Source organism: Euphorbia lathyris, chromosome 3 (assembly GCF_963576675.1).
Source record: "Euphorbia lathyris chromosome 3, ddEupLath1.1, whole genome shotgun sequence".
Classification (NCBI taxonomy): Eukaryota; Viridiplantae; Streptophyta; class Magnoliopsida; order Malpighiales; family Euphorbiaceae; genus Euphorbia; species Euphorbia lathyris.
The window spans coordinates 7,263,397-7,285,290 of NC_088912.1; the positions used below are offsets into that span (position 1 = coordinate 7,263,397).

Consider the following 21,894-nt stretch of genomic DNA (forward strand, 5'->3'; position numbering starts at 1 on the left):
ACTACCTCCTTCATGTGGGGGTTCAATCTGCGATGTGGCTGGATAGATGGCTTGTGATCCTTCTCCATCAAAATTCTGTGCACACAGACTGTTGGACTAATTCCTTTGATATCATCAATTTTCCATGCGATTACATCCTTGTTTCTTCGCAGTACCTCCATGAGTTGAGCTTTCTGATCAGGAGTTAACTTTGAAGATATAATCACTGGGCTCTCGCTGGGTGGTTCTAGAAAGGCATACTCGAGATGTGACGGGTTTAGACAATGGTACAGTGGGTATTTCAGGTGGTTCTTAATGAGTGAGAACAGTAGGATCTGGAGGAAGTGTAGTCACGTTGGTTTCAATGGAAGATCTTGTTTCTTCACATAAGTTCACCTCTTCTCCCAAGAGAGTTTCCAGAGTGTCCTGTTCCTGTTCCTGCAAAGTGGAAAGATTTTAGAAATCATCTAAGAAACAACATATGTCATCCATAGTGTTAGCTCGTCTCATCGCCTCATTCATTTTGAAAATGATTTCTTCTCCATTAATTCTCAAAAATAGTTGTCCCTCTCCCACATCGATCAATGCTTTACCCATTGCTAAAAACGATCTACCTAGGATAATAGGAACATGCAGGTCCTCATCTATGTCCATTATGATAAAATCAACAGGTAATATGAATTTTCCTACTTTGACAAACACATCTTCCACAACTCCCCTCGGGTAACATACTGATCGATCGGCCAACTGAATAGACATTCTGGTTGGTTGTGGTTCCCCTAATCCTATCTTAGCATACACAGAATATGGCATAAGGTTTATGCTAGCTCCTAGGTGATGCGCCCTCACCTAAGTTAGAGATGAGAACTCACTAAGGGATAAGTGTACCCCGTCGTTATCAAGTAATAAATTTCTGGAAAGTCCAGGTTATCATCCACAGGATTTATTTTTGCAAGTATCGAGCTATCGGTTTCAGGTTTTATCTAGGCTTAGGGGGTTTTGAGTTTGTTTTGCTTAAGTTAATCTACTCCTAGGTTCAATTATACTAATCCTAGCTAAGTTATCTGATTCTAACTAAGTTATTCTACGCCTAATTAAGTTACTCTACCCCTAATTAAGTTAAACTACTCCTAATTGATCTTTCGCTAATGCAATTATCCGAAGGAACATGGTATGAACGATAATAATAAAGATAGATTATTAGGTCTATTGAATAAAAACCTAATCTGAGTCACTTGTATTCAAGGCGATTAACCCTACTTACCCTCATGAAGTTCCTAGCGCGTGATTCCTTAAGGCCGAAACTAGGTCTAAGGCTCAGTAAATTGGCGCTTAATCAACTAAGAGGTCGTCAATCTCATAGGCTCTGACTAGGTCAGATTCAGCTCGCAATATGTGCCTACTAGATTTTGGGGCTTTTGAATGAGTTAAACCAATTGAATAAAGCGTAAGACAGAGATTAGACAAATAATCATAGAACAAAACAAGAGCTAAATTATTATTAAAGGCGAAGATAATTGTCACAAGATACAATAAGCTAAGTTCGGCAACTGTATCAAAGAGTACAAACAAGGAAAGATAAAAGGAGATACAAAAATCCCTTTCAGAGAACCTATTTACTCTGCAGCCAGCGACTTAATCTTAAGGACGGACCTTGATAATTCCTCGAGAAAAAACTTTGAAGGAGCTTCAATGGAGGTCGAAGAAGATGGAGGAGATGGAGAGGAATTACAAGGGGAAAGCTAAGATAATTTACAAAACCGAAAGATATCTAAATTACATTGGAAAAACTCTATTTATAGGCGTGGCTCCGCCCTCTTTTTGACCTATTTTCGTGTCCTTATTGGTGTAGGAAGTCGTGGGGTCCATCGTGGCTTCGTGGGGGCGAAATTGGTCTTTTTGACCAATTCCCACAGGTCTGCTCGCCGAGCAGGGCTACTCGCGACGAGCAGCGCCCTGCTCGGCGAGCAGGCCTCTGGTGGCCTGCTCGACGAGCAGGCACAGTGCCTGGGCGGTGCCTGGGCAGTGCCTGGGCTGCTCGCCGAGCAGCGCCTGGGCTGCGCGTCGATGCTCAATTCGCCGAGCGACTGCTGGGGGTCCCCGAGACACGATTTTTGCCTGAAATTGATCATGTTTTATCCTGCACACGCACATAAACTCCAAACAACATTAGTCCAAGGGCTAAATTGACCCGCCAATCGCTTATTTGAGCAAACGCTTCGTTTGGTGCGACTTTTGATGGATCAATTAGCTTCAAAAGATAACGGAATTATAATATGCATGCCATTTTGGCCGTATTTGCCTAAATTGATCATAAAACGAGCCTAAACAACGAAAAGTAAATAAAACGTTTCCAATTTCTAATTAACTCACACAAAAGCATTTAGATGCGAGAATTGCTCGCTTATTAACTAAATAACGCTAAAACCCGTCCTAAAACCGTACCCAAAGATAGGGTTTTTGACCCCTATCAAACCTCCTCGCACTTAAAACTTTACTTGTCCCCAAGTAAACTAAAAAAACTAAACCCGCAATCACAAGTAAGCTAGAGGAAAACAAAGGCTCGATGTGAGCTTTGCAAAAACTTAGGGTTAAGTAACAAACCAAGTGATGATTTGCAAAAATTGGGTTAGGACGAAAGAAAAATCTACAAACTACAAAAATATAGGCTCAAAGGGGCTTCCTAGAGTGGATGAAAAAAGAGAAAATAAGGTAAAGAAAAAGGGTTAATTCTAATGAGGATGATTTCATCGTTTATCATCTCAAATCATTACATGTAGGTTCAACACAGTATTAGGTGCTTAATCTGTAATCTTCCACAAGTCAAAACATTCACACAAAAATGTCAAGAAAAAGAGCTTTTTGATGTTCGCTCTTAGGCTCAAATTCAACTCACAATTCTTTGGGTTTCAATTTTGTGTTTACTAGTTCTCCCCAAACTCAAGTTTAACATCACATGCCTTCAATTCTTAAGTTATCTACCTAAGTAATGATTTTAGCATTTCTTCAAAAGTAGGGTCTAAATGCAAACTTTAGCTCATGCTTTTACAGATACAAGGATTGTGTCCTACACCTAAACTAGTTGTCATGCAATCTTAGATTCGGTTCTCAGCCCTCAAGGACAAATAACGAAGTTTAGATTCGAAGGAGGTTCACGGTTTTAGGTCCTAAACATGCAAAACATAAATAAAACTCGAAAAACGCAAAACTAAACCAGACATGACGCAACAAAAATTTAAAAATTATAAATTTAAAAATTATACAATTTTTGTAAGTTTGTCTACCCCTCCTCCTCACACTAAAGATATGCAATAAGTTCCAACATTGCATCACAAACCATAAAGTACAAGTGCAAAAAGTTAGGGTGGAGAAGACAACTTACTGATTTTATCGCAATCGCCAAAAATTTGATGATTTGTGGTGCCAATTTTCAGCCCTCAAGGACAAATCACGACACCTTAACTTCGGATAGAGTGTACAATTCTTGGGATTATAACAAAATAAAACAAATTAAAATAAAACAAGGCGACAAAATTTTTTTTTTTAATTTATTTATTATTATTATTTTTCAGCTCCGTTCGGGATTTAAAAATCCCGAACAGTTTGCTTATCGCGGCCGAGCAGCGGGCTAGGCGACAGTGCCCAGCAGCAGGGTGGGCGCAGTGCCCAGCGACGTGCTGGGCGGAGTGCCCAGCGACGGGCTGGGTGCAGTGCCCAGCGGCGGGTTGGGCGCCAGCGCCCAGCTCGCGACGAGCTGGGCCTCCTAGGATGGGTACGGTTTTAGGATGGGTACGGTCAAAAACCCCTATTTTTGGGTACGGTTTTAGGATGGGTTTTAGCGTTATTTAGTTAATAAGCGAGCAATTCTCGCATTTAAATGCTTTTGTGTGAGTTAATTAGAAATTGGAAACGTGTTATTTACTTTTCGTTGTTTAGGCTCGATTTATGATCAATTTAGGCAAATACGGCCAAAATGGCATGCATATTATAATTCCGTTATCTTTTGAAGCTAATTGATCCGTCAAAAGTCGCACCAAACGAAGCGTTTGCTCAAATAAGCGATTGGCGGGTCAATTTAGCCTTTGTACTAATGTTGTTTGGAGTTTATGTGCGTGTGCAGGATAAAACATGATCAATTTCAGGCAAAAATCGTGTCTCGGGACCCCCGGCAGTCGCTAAGCGAGTTGAGCATCGGCGCGCAGCCCGGGCGCTGCTCGGCGAGCAGCACAGGCACTGCACAGGCACCGCCCAGGCACTGTGCCTGCTCGCCGAGCAGGCTGTGCCTGCTCGGGTGAGCAGGATGCCTGCTCGCCGAGCAGGGCGCTGCTCGTCGCGAGTAGCCCTGTCGAACAGGGAATAGAAAAACTCCCTGGATCATTTAGCTTTTTCGGAAGCTGCTGCTTGTTCTGGAGTATTGAAGAACAATCCATGTTGAGTTGGATCATTGAGATGTTTTCCAGCTTTTTCTTATTTGACAAGATGTCTTTTAGGAATTTTGCATACGTCGGCATCTGGGCAAGTGCTTCCACGAAGGGAATGTTGATATGCAACTTCCTCAAGGTGTCGAGCACCTTAGAATTTTGTTCTTCTAGCTTCTTGTTAATTAACCTCGTTGGATAAGGTACAGGTGGAACATAGGGTGGAGGTGGCTTATACATCTTTCCTCGTTCCTCCTGATCTTGATCACTGGTGGATTTTATCCCGACGGTTTCTTTTTGACTAGGAACAGTTTGTTCCTGCTCTCCTTTAGCATTTTCGGATGTTCCTGCACACTCAGCATTTTCATCAGTAAATACAGTTGGTTGTGTTTGCTTACCAGATCTCAGAGTGATGGCCATGACATCGCCCTTGGGGTTTGGCTCTGTGTTGCTTGGCATTATTCCCTTTCCTTTTGACGTAGATGCAGCTAGTTGATGGACATGTGTTTCCAGATTTTTAATTGACGTTTGTGTCTGCTTCATAAACTGCATCATCATTATCTTCATGTCTGGCTCTACATCTTCCTTGGGCGGAACAGGTTGTTTATAATGTTGTTGAGGTTGCCTCTGGTAATGTCCTCCTTGTTGTTGGTGATATCTTGGTTGTTCCTGCTAATTAGGCTGGCCTGTCCATCCGAAATTTGGATGATTTCTTATTTCTGGGTTGTAGGTGTTTGAGTATAGATTTGGTGGATTTCTTTGATTATACCCGGCATAGTCACATTCTCCCTGCTCACTTTTTCCTTGTTTAACTCCAGGGCAGTTGATGTTGAAATGACGCCCTCCACAAAAATCACATATGTCATTGAACGGCGATTCATTGTGAATTGACAACACTTTTATCTTGCCGAGCTGTCTGGCAAGCTGTTCCACCTGGCTGGTCAATTTTGACACAACATCTTCATTTCCCGTTCTTTTTCCTTCACTCCTGGCGGAGTGCCAGTTATAACTCGTTCTCACTACTCTCTCAATAAGGTCATACAAGGCTTGTGGTTCAAGATCTTCAGGGTTTTCCATTGGCAATGGATTCGATCTGGATTTTATAAATGTTGGTGACTCCATTGTAAAAGTTCTGCACTTGCATCCACATGGGGATGCCATGATTTGGTACCCTTCTTAGTAGTCCTTTGTATCTTTCCCATGCCTCGGCTAAGGATTCATCCTCTTCTTGCACGAAATAGGATACCTCGTTTCTGAGTTTAATGGCCTGTCTCGGTGGAAAATATTTCATTAGAAATGCATTGGCCATTTCTTCCCAAGTGGTGATCGTCCCTGGTTGCAAATTTCTCAACCAGTTCTTTGCTTTATCTTTTAGAGAAAAAGGAAACAGCTTTAGCCTGATCACATCGTCAGAAGCTCCTCGGTTTGATCTGAAAGTGTTGCACAGTGTTATGAACTCCTGGATATGCCCATTTGGATCTTCCGACTGGTATCCATTGAACTGTACTGCTGCCTGCAACATTTGTATCATAGATGCTTTCACCTCAAACATGTTGTTTCCTTCGTTGGGCAACACAATGCACAATGAATGTCCTTCCGTGGTTGTCTGCGAATAGTCTCTGATTCTCATAACTAGAGGATTATTATTCTCTCCTTCTTCCTCTTGATTTGGTTGAACTGGTTGTTCGGGTGGTACCCTTCCAGCCATCCTTCTTTCTCTTTGTCGCTCTCTTTGTGTTGCACGTCGAGCTCCCGCTCGGTTTCGTCTACACGTTCTCTCTAACTCGATATCGATAGGAAAAACAGGAGGTCCAGCTCTGCATATAAACAGTTAAAGAACTCCTTCTGGCTGCACTATTTAGCAAACAGATTAAAAACACCTTGTTTCACAGAAAATTTCATATAAAATTTGTTGCTTTCAATCCCTGGCAACGGCGCCAAAAACTTGTTGTCTCCAAAATGGACTCTAGCAAGTGCACTAAATAAAAGTAATAAAGTCATAAGTCAAGTATCATATCCACAGGGATTGAGGACCAAAGTCTTATAAGAAATATGTTGCAGAACAGGGTGTTCATCGTGTGTGACTCGTTTATATTGATAGATGTTGAGAAATGTGAAGACTTGTGACTACACAAATGATTTCACGTATAAAAATGACTATTTGATAACGATAACAGGCTAAGCACAACGGAACAGGTTATCGCAAGCTTCTAAACAACCTACTAAGTCATAAATGGTGCAACTGAAGTCAAGGTTTCTGCTTTAACTCTCACTTAAGTCAACTCTCGTGTGTTCTTAAGATTCTAACACTTACTAAAACGAATAGCGTCCTAAAGGTTTGTTCTTTCTTGCATTAAGATTGAAGCAGCATTTCAAATGAGAAAACCCTTGATAAAACCACCTAACATTTCTACTTCGGGGTTAGATGTTTGATTGAGAGTTCGGTGAAGATGAAAGCAGTGTCCTAACATTCATCTAACACAGGCATAAATGCATAAGCACTGAAATATAAAACCTCATCAAACACTTCATAGATAAACACCATTCATTCATTGATAGACTTAGAAAGCTTACATTACCGGCCCCGACTGGCCACGCCTATTCAAAAGGATTACTCACTCATACTGGCGAGTGAGCAATCTGCTAGTTCAAAGCTCTGAAACTCCATCTGGAGCTTTCTTTCTTTCAGTTTAAAGTCTATGCTTTTCTTTCCCCAAAAGATCCCCTCTCCTATCTTTCCTTACTACATCTATTTAAAGGAAAGGCTAGGGTAAAAAAAAAGGTACCAGAAAAGTATCCGATCAAAATATATTACAAAACAAAGTCAATTGTTCAGAAATCTAAAATTGCTAAAAGTAGTGAAGATCATTTTGACCCTTGAACACTCAAGGGTCGAGCTTTCCTTTCATCATGTTGCTTTTCGCCTACACTTATCCGCCTTTCTCTCTGTAGCTACTGTCATACCTATGTCCCGTCTAGTCGCTGTCCATCATCAGAAGTTCCGGCGTTTGACTGCTGGATCAAAGAATGGCTCAATCTCCTATTGGTATGTGCGAACAGGCTGCTTCCAGTCTATTCGGTTTAAACTTTCCTTATCTGCATAAAAACACCCATAAGACCTTCCTTCTTGCATTAAAACACAACAAACACCCTTAATTCATTATAATTAATACGTTAAAATGTAGTCAATTTCATGCCTAACAAATACCTTCCATGTATTATATTTCGAATCAGAGGTGTTAACGATATATATTTCGAATCAGCCATAGAAAAATTAACAAGAATGATATGTATTTATTATAACGATATGGATCTCGAATCAATCAGAAAAATTAACATAAAAAGACCGTTGTAGACACCGAGTCGGAGGACCTGTGACGAAAACCCATGGCAGATGGTTAGAGCGGTTGATTCCAATAATAAAAAATAAAAAATAAAAAAAAACACGAGACGACCCCGAAGAAATGCGTACCGGTAAATGGACGGCTCGCGTACGCTCGACAGCGTGGGGAGAGCGCCCCGCGGCGTGGACGAGTGGCCAGCTGCGTCAGGCACACGCCCGACGGCAGTTGGGCGCACGCCCAACAGCCCGGGGCGCATGCCCAACTTGCGTTGTGTGTCCGTCCAGCGCCTGTTGGGCCTATTGGGCGTCGTCCCACCTGCGTTGGGCGTCCGCACAACGCCTGTTGGGCGTCGCCCAACTGTGCGTTGGGCGTCGCCCAACTTGTTGTTGGGCGTCCGCCCAACCTCCCTTTGGGTGCACGCCAACTTTGGGATCCGTGCCTATAAAAGGCACGAATCCCCATGCATTCAAACAAGAGGATTTTTTTAGGGAGCTTCTCACTCTAAAACATTTTTTAGAGAGAGAAAGTGAATTTTTTGGGAAAAAATTTTTTTCCTAAAAAAATCAAAAATTCCTAAAAGTTAAATATTTTACCAAAATCATAAAAAACACCCAAAAAAATCATAACTCGTGAAATCAACCGACATTGGCCGCAGATACCGATCTTGAGGTATTATCCGAGGAACTAGACTCGTTTTATTTATTTATTTGTTTGTTTGTTTATGTCGTGGTTTTTATTTATTTAGCACATTTATTTATTTTTTCGTATTTATTTAATTTCCGTCTCATATTAATTAAACGTTCGGTTTTTGTTTTGAAATAAACAACCTCGTTTTAAAATCCCAACACGAACTGTGACCAGATTTAAGGGTAGTTCGGGATTAAAACGTTGTAAATATAGGGTTTAAAAATATTTCCGAATAACGTTTTGAAATAAAACATCGTTTTAGGAGTCTCCGTTATAGACTATGATCCAATTTGGGTAGTTCGGAGACCCAAAATGATAGAATCCGAAAATTGCTCTTTTAAACCCATTTTCTTAACTTTTTGACATTTGATCCTTGTATATATAAGTATATAATCATGTAATATATTTATGAAAGTTATTTTTGGGGTCCTATAATTATTAATTATATATTATGTACCTATTCATCTCATATTTGAAACTTAATTCATTTTGATTTAGTTTTGTAAAGTAGCATATTATATATATATATATATATATATATATATATGGTTTTTGGTTCATTTAAGTTATATTAGCTATTATTTAGGGTGGGGGCTATTTTCTATATGATTATCAGGTGAAACTATTTTGGGATAAATGTTATTTTCCTATTTACGAATTTTGTCCATTATTTTTACATATTTTTAATTAGAATGAAAATGTATTATGCTTAGTATTTTTTTTCATTTTTATTATTATACATATACTTAGTTATATAATATAATATCTTTTACCTTTTTAATCTATAGATATATCCTTATTTTTAGATAAAAATGTGTATATATATATATATGCATATTCACCCTTCCTTTTTGGCATTTACATGTACATATTTCAAATTGGTGCTATTTGGTAAATGTTGTGATTTAAATGGTTCATTCTTGTGAATATGTTCAAGTAAAGATCAATTGAGTGAAAAGGGGGAAATGAACCACAAAAAAAGAGATTTCAACTTGATTATTTAAACTAAAGATTTTTAGAGATTCCAAATGTAAATAAAAGGTTTTTTTTGGTTTTTTATCATTTTCACACGATTTCCAAAATATCACGTGTTGAAACCTTATTCCGTTCCAACGACGGATTAAGCGAACCTTGTAATTAAAATCGTTTTTTACTTGTAAATAATGAAGTTTTGAATTGTTTTCCTATCCAAATGGTTTTGTACAAAAAAACAAACGGACTTGTATGCTTAATCATGTTTTTTGTTAAAGCTTCTTATCTCACGTTTTCAAACGCTCGAACCGTTCCAACGGTGATTCGAGTAGAAATCATGTAAATCAATGGGGTTTTGAAACGTACCTAAATCGTTCCAACGACGATTAAGGTACGAGCCATAAATAAAAACTTGTTTTTGGGAATGAGGTTAGCTTAGAATTAACATATAAATTGAAGCATAAAACCACATTGTAAATAAATCAATTCTTACCTCTATCTCCCTCTCTCTCCTATATATTTAAATTCATGCAAAATGGGTGATTCCTTACTAAAATGGCTTTCAATGACATGCTCAAAACGGTTTTCAAAGCGAGAAAGAAAATGTTTCAAATGAATTTTAACCTTAAAGAAATATGCGATTAGTCCGTTATCACTTAACACGCTAAGTAGGAGGCCGGTGGTTCATAACCGGGCGATGTCGGGATGCCTAGTAGCCTTTCTCCGGAAAGGAGCTAGCCTTTTTGGCTCGTACCTAAGTTTCCCGAACCCTCACTAGTCTCCCGCAAGGGATCGGTGTTCATTTCTCATTCGTGGGTGGCGACTCTTCCATACTCCGAGCTCCGGCCCTGCCGAGCAGCTTGATTCCACGATTGGTTGCTTTCGGCACTAATCACGCATCTGTCGTCAACAGTGTCCACCCCCCGGTCCGTCCGGGCGAGGCCGCGGTACCTACAACCGTAAAGAAAGATATGGATTTAGTATCTATGAGTAAGATTAATAAACAAATTAGTATAGAACCAGACACCAGAGGTATACCGATGGTGAAGAAGAAGAATTTAATGTGGTGAGAGAAACCTTTTTAAAAAAAACGTAATAGCCTTTATTAAAAAAATGTAATGGTATTTATCATGGAGAGAGAAATATGTATTTAGGTAACTTGGTAACCTGCTATAGCATGTCACTTATTAGTCACCATGGGTGGAGACTCACCATTGAGGACTCCTCCATATATATATAGGAGAGGGCTCTTGTGAGAATCCTTTTTCAGGTGAGGACACTTCCTTATGGTGAGAACACTTAAAACTACGTCATTTTGAGTATGAAAATTATAAAAAAAACGCTACTACTATGGTTTGAACCTTGAACTCCTTATCTACGCTTCACACTACTTACCACTAAGCCAATTAATTTTCTTATATATTAGATCTGTCACACCCGACCCTAAACGACCTCAATCGGCATCAGGCGTGAAATAGAAAGATCATAATCAATACTTAAAAGTCTCCAATTTATCCAAATATCATTATATTACCATTGCAATACCAAAGTTCTAACCATAATTCTAATAATAAGCAACAACTTCCGATCCTTGCCTAATCGGTCGGTAATCTTCTCTCTATCATGTACTTTCTCACCTAAAAACATTAAAACATTTAAAAAGTTGAGACAAAAATCTCAGTAAGAAACTATCAGCCATAAAAACTGACTTTATTTAACATAGCTACATATATACGTTTATAAAGGGATTTAATCAAAACCTTATAAAATATACTCAAAACTAAAGTTCATATAATTTTATCAAACCAATTCATAATCAAATAAATGTTTTATCAAACCAAATCATATTCAATCAAATGTAAAACCTTATATCAAAATCAATCATAACCGATAACGCAATCCAAATGAACTTAAAACATCGTATCCATCCTCGAGTTTCTCCCCTTAATACATAACCACATATATAGTCGAGACGTCTCTTAACATTGCCTATCCCATATGGTCTTACCCAACACTTCGCTGCCATACCCAATAGGTCTTCAGACTGTGTACACAGGCCAAGTCCCTCGCTGAACATGGTCTTCAAATATAAAACCACTGATCCGGATAACTCTCGATGGATATAAAATCATAAAATCGTAACGTACCAAATTTCCTTTCATAATCAAATTCCAAACTATTTCATCACCATAAATCATTTGCCTTCAATTAGCCCTTTTGTATCATAAAAATCATATTTGGACTTCAACCCAAAATAATAACAACAATAACCGCAACAGATTTCTCAATCCAAAAATAATTCGTAAGAAATCATCAAATTCATTTTGTTCAATATAGATATATATTGAAACCAAAAACATATATGTGTATATGTAAATCAACCAAATTAAGCCTTAAATAAACATAATCAAGTAAAATCTGAAATTCACATAGAAGCATAATCAATAGCTTCATTTGAACCGTAATTTCACAATAAAAAGCAAAATCATTAAAAACCTAAATTTTACAAAATTTCTGCATAACCCTAAAATACCCATTTCTGAAAAATCTTTGATATATATTTATCTATATACATAAAACTCAAAATATAGTTGATAGTTACTTACCTTGGTCACTAATTGAACAAAATACACCCGATCGATAAGTCGCTAAATTCTGTCTCAGACGTTTCCCTCCAAACACCGCCGAAACTCAAAAACTCTTTGATTAGGACTTAGATCTATACATAAGGATGCTATATTTCCAATTTCGAGTGATTCGGATGATCGAATCTCCGTAAATCAAAGAAACGGTGGAGAAACGGTTCAGGATCGATAAATCTGCAGAAAGAAGAAGAAAAGGAAAAAGAAAAGAAAAGAAATACGTAGAACGCCGCTTGGATTTGGGATATATATCCCAAATCCGGCAAAGACCCCGTTTGGTCCTCCATCTTTATATAATCTTTAAAAATTACTCTAAACTTTTATTATACACATAAAACCTTCAAATTAACTCCAAACTTTTTCTATAGTACCAAATTAAATTCACACACTCAATAATTATAATATATACTAATAGTAAAATATAAATTTTAGAAATTTAGACATGGACGTGACAATTCTCCCCACTTTAAGAAATTTCGTCCTCGAAATTCACATTCTCTAATCTAAATTCTCTTCCTCAAATAATCTCCAAGATCACAAAATTATTTCAAATTATCAAGATTCCTCATAATCATCATAAGACCACAAATTCTAATGTTTCCTTCCATTAACTCCATCATTTATCCATATCCACACCACTGTAACAATTATTTATACATAACTCTTAGTAACTCTCAATTTCAACCTAGTAATTCCATCACCATAATCAACAATAAAACTTCACATATTATTTATTCAACTTTATATAATATGATATACAACTCCGCCTGTGAGGGTCACTTGGTGGCCTTTACAGCCGGTCCCAAGCCCGGACAAAGGAGGAGGGTTGCGGTAGGTTTGTGGCGGCCAGCGTAAAACTTAGCCACATCTTATGACATGAACCATACTATAAATATCGTTGGGGCGTTCCCTACTCAGCGACACGCTGCACTTCCTAGACCCGGGTGTAGTGATAAATGTGCAAGGGTTGCTAGGTCATCGCCCCGAAGCGGCGCGCCACCCCAGGACCCGGGGGTGGTGTCAAATATGCAAGGGTTGCGGGTAAATAAGCTAGTCCATGGTAATGGTAGGGGTAGGGGTAAGGGTAGTAGGTTATGCTTTGGGACATGGAACATAGGTTCTTTGATAGGAAGATTAGCTGAAATTGTAGATGTTATGAAGAGGAGGAGAATAAATATATTATGCCTACAAGAAACCAAGTGGGTTGGAGCCAAGGCTAGAGAGATAGCTCCTTGGGGTTATAAGCTTTGGTACTCAGGAAAGGATAAGGGTAGAAACGGAGTAGGTGTTCTTATTGATAGGGAGTATATTGATGATGTAGTAGCGGTGTCTAGGAAGAGCGATAGAATTATGAGTGTTAAGCTAGTGATAGGGGATGAGGTTGTGAATGTCATTAGTGCATATGCGCCACAAATAGGATTAGATGTGTCTATAAGACAAGCTTTTTGGGATGACTTAGAGGAAGTGGTGCAACATGTTCCTAGGGATGAAAAAATGGTACTGGGGGGTGATCTCAATGGACATGTGGGTTCTAGGCGAGATGGGTTTGAGAGTGTTCATGGAGGGTATGGTTTTGGAGATAAGAATGAAGCAGGAAATGATATTTTAGAATTTGCATCAGCCTATGACTTGAGTATCATGAACACATGGTTTATGAAGAGAACATCCCACTTAGTGACTTATCGGAGTGGCGGTAATGCGAGCCAAATTGACTTTTTCTTAGTAAGGAGTGCTTGGAGAAAGAGTTATATTGATTGTAAGGTGATCCCTGGTGAGAGTACGACAACCCAACATAGAGTAGTGGTGCTAGATTTTCGAAGTAGGAAATGTATAAGAAAACAAACACCACAAGTAGAGACTAAGATTAAGTGGTGGAAATTGCAAGGGGAGAATCAACAAAAATTTGTGGATGAGATGACCAAAAAAGATATTTGGATTTGCAATATGGATTCAGATATAGATTCGATATGGAATAAGATGGAGCATAGTATAAGAGAAGTAGCGAAGGAAGTTCTAGGGGAATCTAAAGGTAGCATGCCACCGGGTAAGGACACATCTTGGTGGACAAAAGAAGTACGACAAGCAGTAAAGAGTAAGAGAGAATCCTATAAACTATTGGGGAAATGTAGGAGTGACGAGAACTACGAAAAATACAAAGAGGCTAAAAGGGAAGTAAAGAAGGTCATATGAGATGCTAGAGCAAAGGTGAATCGGGATCTGTATACAAGATTGGATACGAAAGAAGGGGAAAGAGACATATATAGAATTGCTCGGATGAGAGATAGGAAGACGCGAGATCTCAGAAAAGTTAAATGTGTGAAGGACGTGGACCAGAAAGTCCTAGTTGGAGATAAGGATATCAAGGAACGATGGAGGTCCTATTTTGATGACTTATTTAATGGAGATCGCCAACAAGATGTTGGAGATATAAGTATCCATCACGATATGATAAATCATGAATGCCTGCGGAGAATTCAAAAGGGTGAAGTCAAAATGGCATTAAGCAAGATGAAGTTGAAGAAAGCAGTAGGGCCTGATGGCATCCCTATTGAGATTTGGAGATGTTTGGGAGAAAGAGGAATCGAATGGTTGACGACGTTCTTCAACAAAATATGGAGAAACAATAAGATGCCATCAGAATGGAGGAAAAGTACATTAATCCCTTTGTATAAGAACAAAGGCGATGTCCAAGATTGTGCCAACTATCGGGGAATCAAATTAATGAGCCACACTATGAAACTTTGGGAGCGAGTGATCGAACAAAGGCTAATGAGGACGGTGAAGATCTCGGAAAACCAGTTTGGCTTTATGCCGGGAAGATCAACTATGGAAGCCATCCATCTAATGAGACAATTAATGGAGCATTATCGAAATAAGAAGAAAGACTTGCATATGGTTTTCATTGACTTGGAGAAAGCATATTATAAGGTACCAAGGGAAGTACTTTGGTGGGCCTTGATAAGGAAAGGCATTTCGCGAAAATATATTGACATCATAAAGGACATGTATGAGGGAGTATGCACGAGTGTACGTACTAGTGTTGGGAAGACTGACGAGTTTCCTATTACGATTGGAGTGCATCAAGGTTCCACACTAAGCCCATTTCTTTTTGCCATAGTTATGGATGAACTAACAAGTTCACTTCAAGATGGTATACCATGGTGCATGCTGTTTGCAGATGGTATTGTGTTGGTTGATGAGACGAAAGAAGGAGTGGAGAGGAAGTTGGAACTATGGAGACAAACTCTAGAATCTAGAGGCTTTAAGTTGAGTCGAAGTAAGACAGAATATTTGGAGTGTAAGTTTAGCGGTCGTAGGGGTAGGGAGGCAGGGACAATCACCCTTGATGGGAGAGTTGCTCAGGCCTCGGATTGCTTCCGGTATTTAGGATCTATTATCCAAACGGATGGAGAAGTAGATGGAGATGTTGCTCATAGGATTAAAGCTGGTTGGTCGAAGTGGAAGAGTGCTATGGGTTTCCTTTGTGATCCCGGCATGCCTAATAGATTGAAGGGAAAATTCTACCGGACGGCAATTAGACCATCATTGTTATATGGTATGGAGTGTTGGGCAGTGAAACACTGCCACATCCATAAGATGTCGGTGGCGGAGATGCGTATATTGAGATGGATGTGTGGTCATACGAGAAAGGACCGGGTGAGTAATGAAATAATTAGGACAAAAGTAGGGGCCACATCTTTTGAGAATAAAATGAGAGAAAACCGACTAAGGTGGTTTGGCCATGTGAGACATAGAGCGCTTGATGCGCCGGTTAGGAGAACCGAAGAGTGGCAAAGGGATGTAGTGGTGAGGGGTAGGGGAAGACCTAAGCAAACTTGGAGGAGGGTGATCGAGAGTGATATGAGTTTACTTGGAATTGAGGAAAATATGGTAGTGGATAGGACGGAGTGGAGGGAGCGAATCTGTGTCGCTGACACGACTTGATTTTCACGGTTTTATATGGTGGTTCATGTTAGCCGACCCCGAATCATTTCGGGACTAAGGCTTTGTTGTTGTTGTATATAATATGATATACGTCATATTGATATCTTCCTAACATACACCAAATCTCACTATATCAAATATATTTCACATATCTCCAAGTTCTACCGACTTCAAAAATATCACTTTTGAACCGCTAATATGTATGATATTATATTTGTCTTAAACTTCAAATATTTCGAATCAATGATTTGCATCAGCATATAATCTTACTTCATCATAATAATATTTATATCTATAACTTTTCACTCCAATCATGATGAATATGAACTTCAAATCATCATCATTAATCAAATATAAACCTTATATCGATAACATATTTCCTATATGAATGTCATATTGATTTATTTATTTTCGTAAACCCTCTATAATCAAATCCTTATAATAAGAAAAATCAATATAGATCAATCTGATACCATCATCCTACATCCCATTAATAACTCCAAATAAATTTAAATTTCTCATCAAACTATATGGATAACAAATACGATTTACTTAAATCGCAATGTGAAAGTTTTTGAAATCTCCAAGCAATATCCTCAAACACAATAAAAGCCTAAAAATTTTATAATGTCATTCAATTTTTTTATTTGATCTATAACTACTCAATTTGATCTTTATGTAAATTTAGACTATAATCCTCGAAACTTCAATCTCTTCTCCAAACCATAAAACCATATACCCAAGGAAGATAGAGTACCTAAATTACGATAATCAAATTTTTTTCCCTCCAAACTCCAAATAATATCTTTATACCTATAAAAGTCAATAAATCTATAAATCATTCGATTTTCTTATTTGACCTATAAACACTCAATTTGATTCTTATATAAACTTAAACCATAACCACACAAACTTCAACTAAAAATAACTTCTATTAACAATATATGTACGACAAAATTTCAATTATCAACATATATATCCTCTTATATCATATTATCTCTTAATTTCTTACCTCAAACTGTGCTTAAGATCAAAAAAATTTGTCCTCAAAATTCATATCTTAATTATTTCCTCAAACACTATTTAAGCTTACCAAATTTTCATATGTAATCATCAAATCATGAACTCTAATATATTCTCCCACTTTACTTCTCATTGATCACTAACATCGGTATCTCTCTAAACATCATTTATATAACTCTCAATAATTCTAAACATCAACCCAATGGAATTCACCGTATTTCAGATCTCATGTATTCAACTTAAGATTCTATAATACACTAAATTTATGTTATAATCTCTCAATCATTAATCAACTTCCAAACTCATTAAATGAAACCTCCATTTTTTATCTTTCTCACTCTCATATCTATTATCTTCAATTTATCACTTTATCATTTCCTCAATGTCCTATAGTCCTAAGAAGACCAACTTATCATGTAAACCAGTAACAATGTCTCTCAAATAAGGAGAAAAATCAAAGCAAAAACCAAATTCTGGTTTAACGCTAAAATGACCAACATATGTCGTTTTCAGCATAACTTTTTCATACAAAGTTCGATTAAGGCGATTCAAAAACCCTTGGAAACGTAAGATAATAATAAAGAACTTTCATTTAGGACTCCATGACAGATTCAACCTCTATCTGGTCGAAAAATGCATCATAAGATTCAGATACAAATTTGATTCTCCCGCAGCACCTATATAGACAATTCTCTATTATCTCTAGCTTAAAGTTATAATTTACTCATATCTCATAGATATATGGTTGTAAGCTAATTATTAAACTCTCAAATATCAACTCCAAGTCATACTTAATATCATGTATGTAACCCATGTCGTCAAATATCAAATAATTTACTAATTTTCAGACACCCAATATTTTAATAACCATCAAATCTCATGTCGACCCCTCATTAACTAGTTACTCAATCCTCGAAAAATTTCAAATGATTTCTTATCTTTCACCAAATATCCATATTCATCCATTACTATCGATTATTTCTTAGCTATCACCAAATATTCATATTTCACAATTACTATCAATTATTTCTTAGGTATTACCAAATATCGATATTCGTCAATTACTATCAACCTTAGGTCCGAAGAATTTAACCTAGAGCTCTGATACCAAACTGTCACACCCGACCCTAAACGACCTCAATCGGCATCAGACGTGAAATAGAAAGATCATAATCAATACTTAAAAGTCTCCAATTTATCCAAATATCATTATATTACCATTTCAATACCAAAGTTCTAACCATAATTCTAATAATAAGCAACAACTTCCGATCCTTGCCTAATCGGTCGGTAACCTTCTCTCTATCATGTACTTTCTCACCTAAAAACATTAAAACATTTAAAAAGGTGAGACAAAAATCTCAGTAAGAAACTATCAGCCATAAAAACTAACTTTATTTAACATAGCTACATATATACGTTTATAAAGGGATTTAATCAAAACCTTATAAAATATACTCAAAACTAAAGTTCATATAATTTTATCAAACCAATTCATAATCAAATAAATGTTTTATCAAACCAAATCATATTCAATCAAACGTAAAACCTTATATCAAAATCAATCATAACCGATAACGCAATCCAAATGAACTTAAAACATCGTATCCATCCTCGAGTTTCTCCCCTTAATACATAACCACATATATAGTCGAGACGTCTCTTAACATTGCCTATCCCATATGGTCTTACCCAACACTTCGCTGCCATACCCAATAGGTCTTCAGACTGTGTACACAAGCCAAGTCCCTCGCTGAACATGGTCTTCAAATATAAAACCACCGATCCGGATAACTCTCGATGGATATAAAATCATAAAATCGTAACGTACCAAATTTCCTTTCACAATCAAATTCCAAACTATTTCATCACCATAAATCATTTGCCTTCAATTAGCCCTTTTGTATCATAAAAATCATATTTGGACTTCAACCCAAAATAATAACAACAATAACCGCAACAGATTTCTCAATCCAAAAATAATTCGTAAGAAATCATCAAATTCATTTTGTTCAATATAGATATATATTGAAACCAAAAACATATATGTGTATATGTAAATCAACCAAATTAAGTCTTAAATCAACATAATCAAGTAAAATCTGAAATTCATATAGAAACATAATCAATAGCTTCATTTGAACCGTAATTTCACAATAAAAAGCAAAATCATTAAAAACCTCAATTTTACAAAATTCCTGCATAACCCTAAAATACCAATTTCTGAAAAATCTTTGATATATATTTATCTATATACATAAAACTCAAAATATAGTTGATAGTTACTTACCTTGGTCACTAATTGAACAAAATACACCCGATCGATAAGCCGCTAAATTCTGTCTCAGACGTTTCCCTCCAAACACCGCCGAAACTCAAAAACTCTTCGATTAGGACTTAGATCTATACATAAGGATGCTATATTTCCAATTTCGAGTGATTCGGACGGCCGAATCTCCGTAAATCAAAGAAGCGGTGGAGAAACGGTTCAGGATCGATGAATCTGCACAAAGAAGAAGAAAAGGAAAAAGAAAAGAAAAGAAATACGTAGAACGCCGCTTGGATTTGGGATATATATCCCAAATCCGGTAAAGACCCCGTTTGGTCCTCCATCTTTATATAATCTTTAAAAATTACTCTAAACTTTTATTTTACACATAAAACCTTCAAATTAACTCCAAACTTTTTCTATAGTACCAAATTAACTTCACACACTCAATAATTATAATATATACTAATAGTAAAATATAAATTTTAGAAATTTAGACAAGGACGTGACAATATCGCGCGTTGCTTAATATACCACTCCCCTTTTACTTCTATTGTTTAATATTTGATGCATGCACTTATTAATATTGATTAAATGTGCATAATAGTGAATTATTAATAGAAAAAAAAAAGAAATGTGCATAATAATGAATTATTAATAGAAACAAATCCAAGAGCATGCTCTAATTTCTTATTTATTTAATTCCTCTATATTTTTGTAATTTATGTTTCAAAATGTTAAGGACGATGTTCTAAATATTGTTACATATGTTCCAAACTTTATAATTTGTGTTCTAAGAATTAAGTATAAAGTTTTAAAAAAATAGTAAATATATGGACCATTTTTGCATTTGTTCTATAATATAACTCATATTCTAAATAATATAACGTATGTTCTAAAACACATAACGTATGCTCTAAAGTTTTATATTTTGTGTTCCAAAAATTAAGTATAATGTTCTAAAAAAATCATTAGATATCTGGATCGTTTTTTCATTTGTTATATAATATAATTTATAACTCATGTTCGAAAAAACATAACACATGTTCTAAAAAACATAACGTATATTCTAAAAAATATGTCGTACGTTCTACACTTCATAGTTCGTGTTTTAAAAGTTAAAATATGTGTTCTAACGTATGTTTTAAAAAATATATAGTTTGTGTTCCAAAAATTAAATATAATGTTCTAAAAAATCAGTAGATATCTGGATCGTTTTTCATTTGTTCTATAATATAATTTATAACTCATGTTCGAAAAAACATAACACATGTTCTAAAAAACATAACTTATGTTCTAAAAAATATGTCGTACGTTCTAAACTCCATAGTTCGTGTTTTAAAAGTTAAAATATATGTTCTAATGTAGGCTTTAAAAAATATATTTTCTTATATAACATAAATTACAAAAATATAAAGGAATTAAATAAATAAGAAATTAGAGCATGTTTTTGGATTTTTTTCTATTAATAATTCATTATTATGCACATTTCTTTTTTTTCTATTAATAATTCATTATCATGCATATTTAATCGATATTAATAAGTGAATGCATCAAATATTAAACAATAGAAGCTACTAGCACAATGGTATATGATATAATATATGAGAGAAGTAATTGGCTTAGTGATAAGTAGGGTGGAGTGTAGAAAGAAGTGCCTATATTCGAATCCCACTAGCAATATTTGGTGTTTATTATTGATTTTTTATTGATTTTTATACTCAAAACGACGTAGTTTTGAGTGTTCCCACCATAAGAAAGTGTCTTCACCTAAGAGGAGGTTCTCACTTGATCCCTCCCCTATATATATATATATATATATATATATATATATATATATATATATATATATATACACACACACATATTGGGGTGAGATCCAGTGCGACAATGGGTCTAGGTGTGACAATGAGCTTATTGTATTATATAACAAAACTGCGTAGTTTTGATGATAATTGAAAAGGGCAAGGTGGTAAATTTGTAAATAAAATGAAAAAGATGATAGAGGAAATTATTTTATTTATTTTCTTTAAAATAAATTTCCCGACCTTTCCAACCTCTTTTTTCGAAAACTTTTATGCTATTAGACTCTTCTAAATTAGAAGGTCATTTTCAGATCCTTGAATGTCAGGTAAAAAAAATCCGGTTAATGAAATCCGGGTGGGCGTTTTCCGGCGAGAAAAAAAGTGTCCGGAAAATTCTCAACAAATTTTAGAAAATGTAAAATATTATTCTGAGAAACTTTAATTCTTGGGTCGAAGAGGAATTTCTTACAGTTTAGTCCTAATAAAACTTTAATTCATTGATTCAGATTATTTGAAGTTTAAGAAAAATATAATATCATACATAGTAGCGGTTCAAAAGCGATATTTTTGAAGTCTATAGAACTTGGAGATAGGTGAAATATATCTGATATATATGCAATTGATGGAATCAATTGTGATTTAAATTTATTAAAGTGAGATTTGGTGTATGTTAGGAATATATGAATGATATTTGAAGTTTTATTGTGGATTATGGTGATGGAATTAAGTAGGTTGAAATTGAGAGTTACTAAGATTTATTTATAAATAATAGTTACAGTGATGTGGATATGGATAAATCATGGAGTTAAT

General features: G+C 36.2%; 1 non-coding gene across 1 annotated transcript; it reads left to right on the forward strand.

The window, feature by feature from the left end:
- Positions 1–5,551: 5,551 nt before the first annotated feature.
- Positions 5,552–5,658, forward strand: LOC136225162 (small nucleolar RNA R71). The gene has a single exon (XR_010686893.1). It is a non-coding gene; the product is annotated as a small nucleolar RNA R71 (small nucleolar RNA).
- The last annotated feature ends 16,236 nt before the right edge of the window (positions 5,659–21,894 follow it).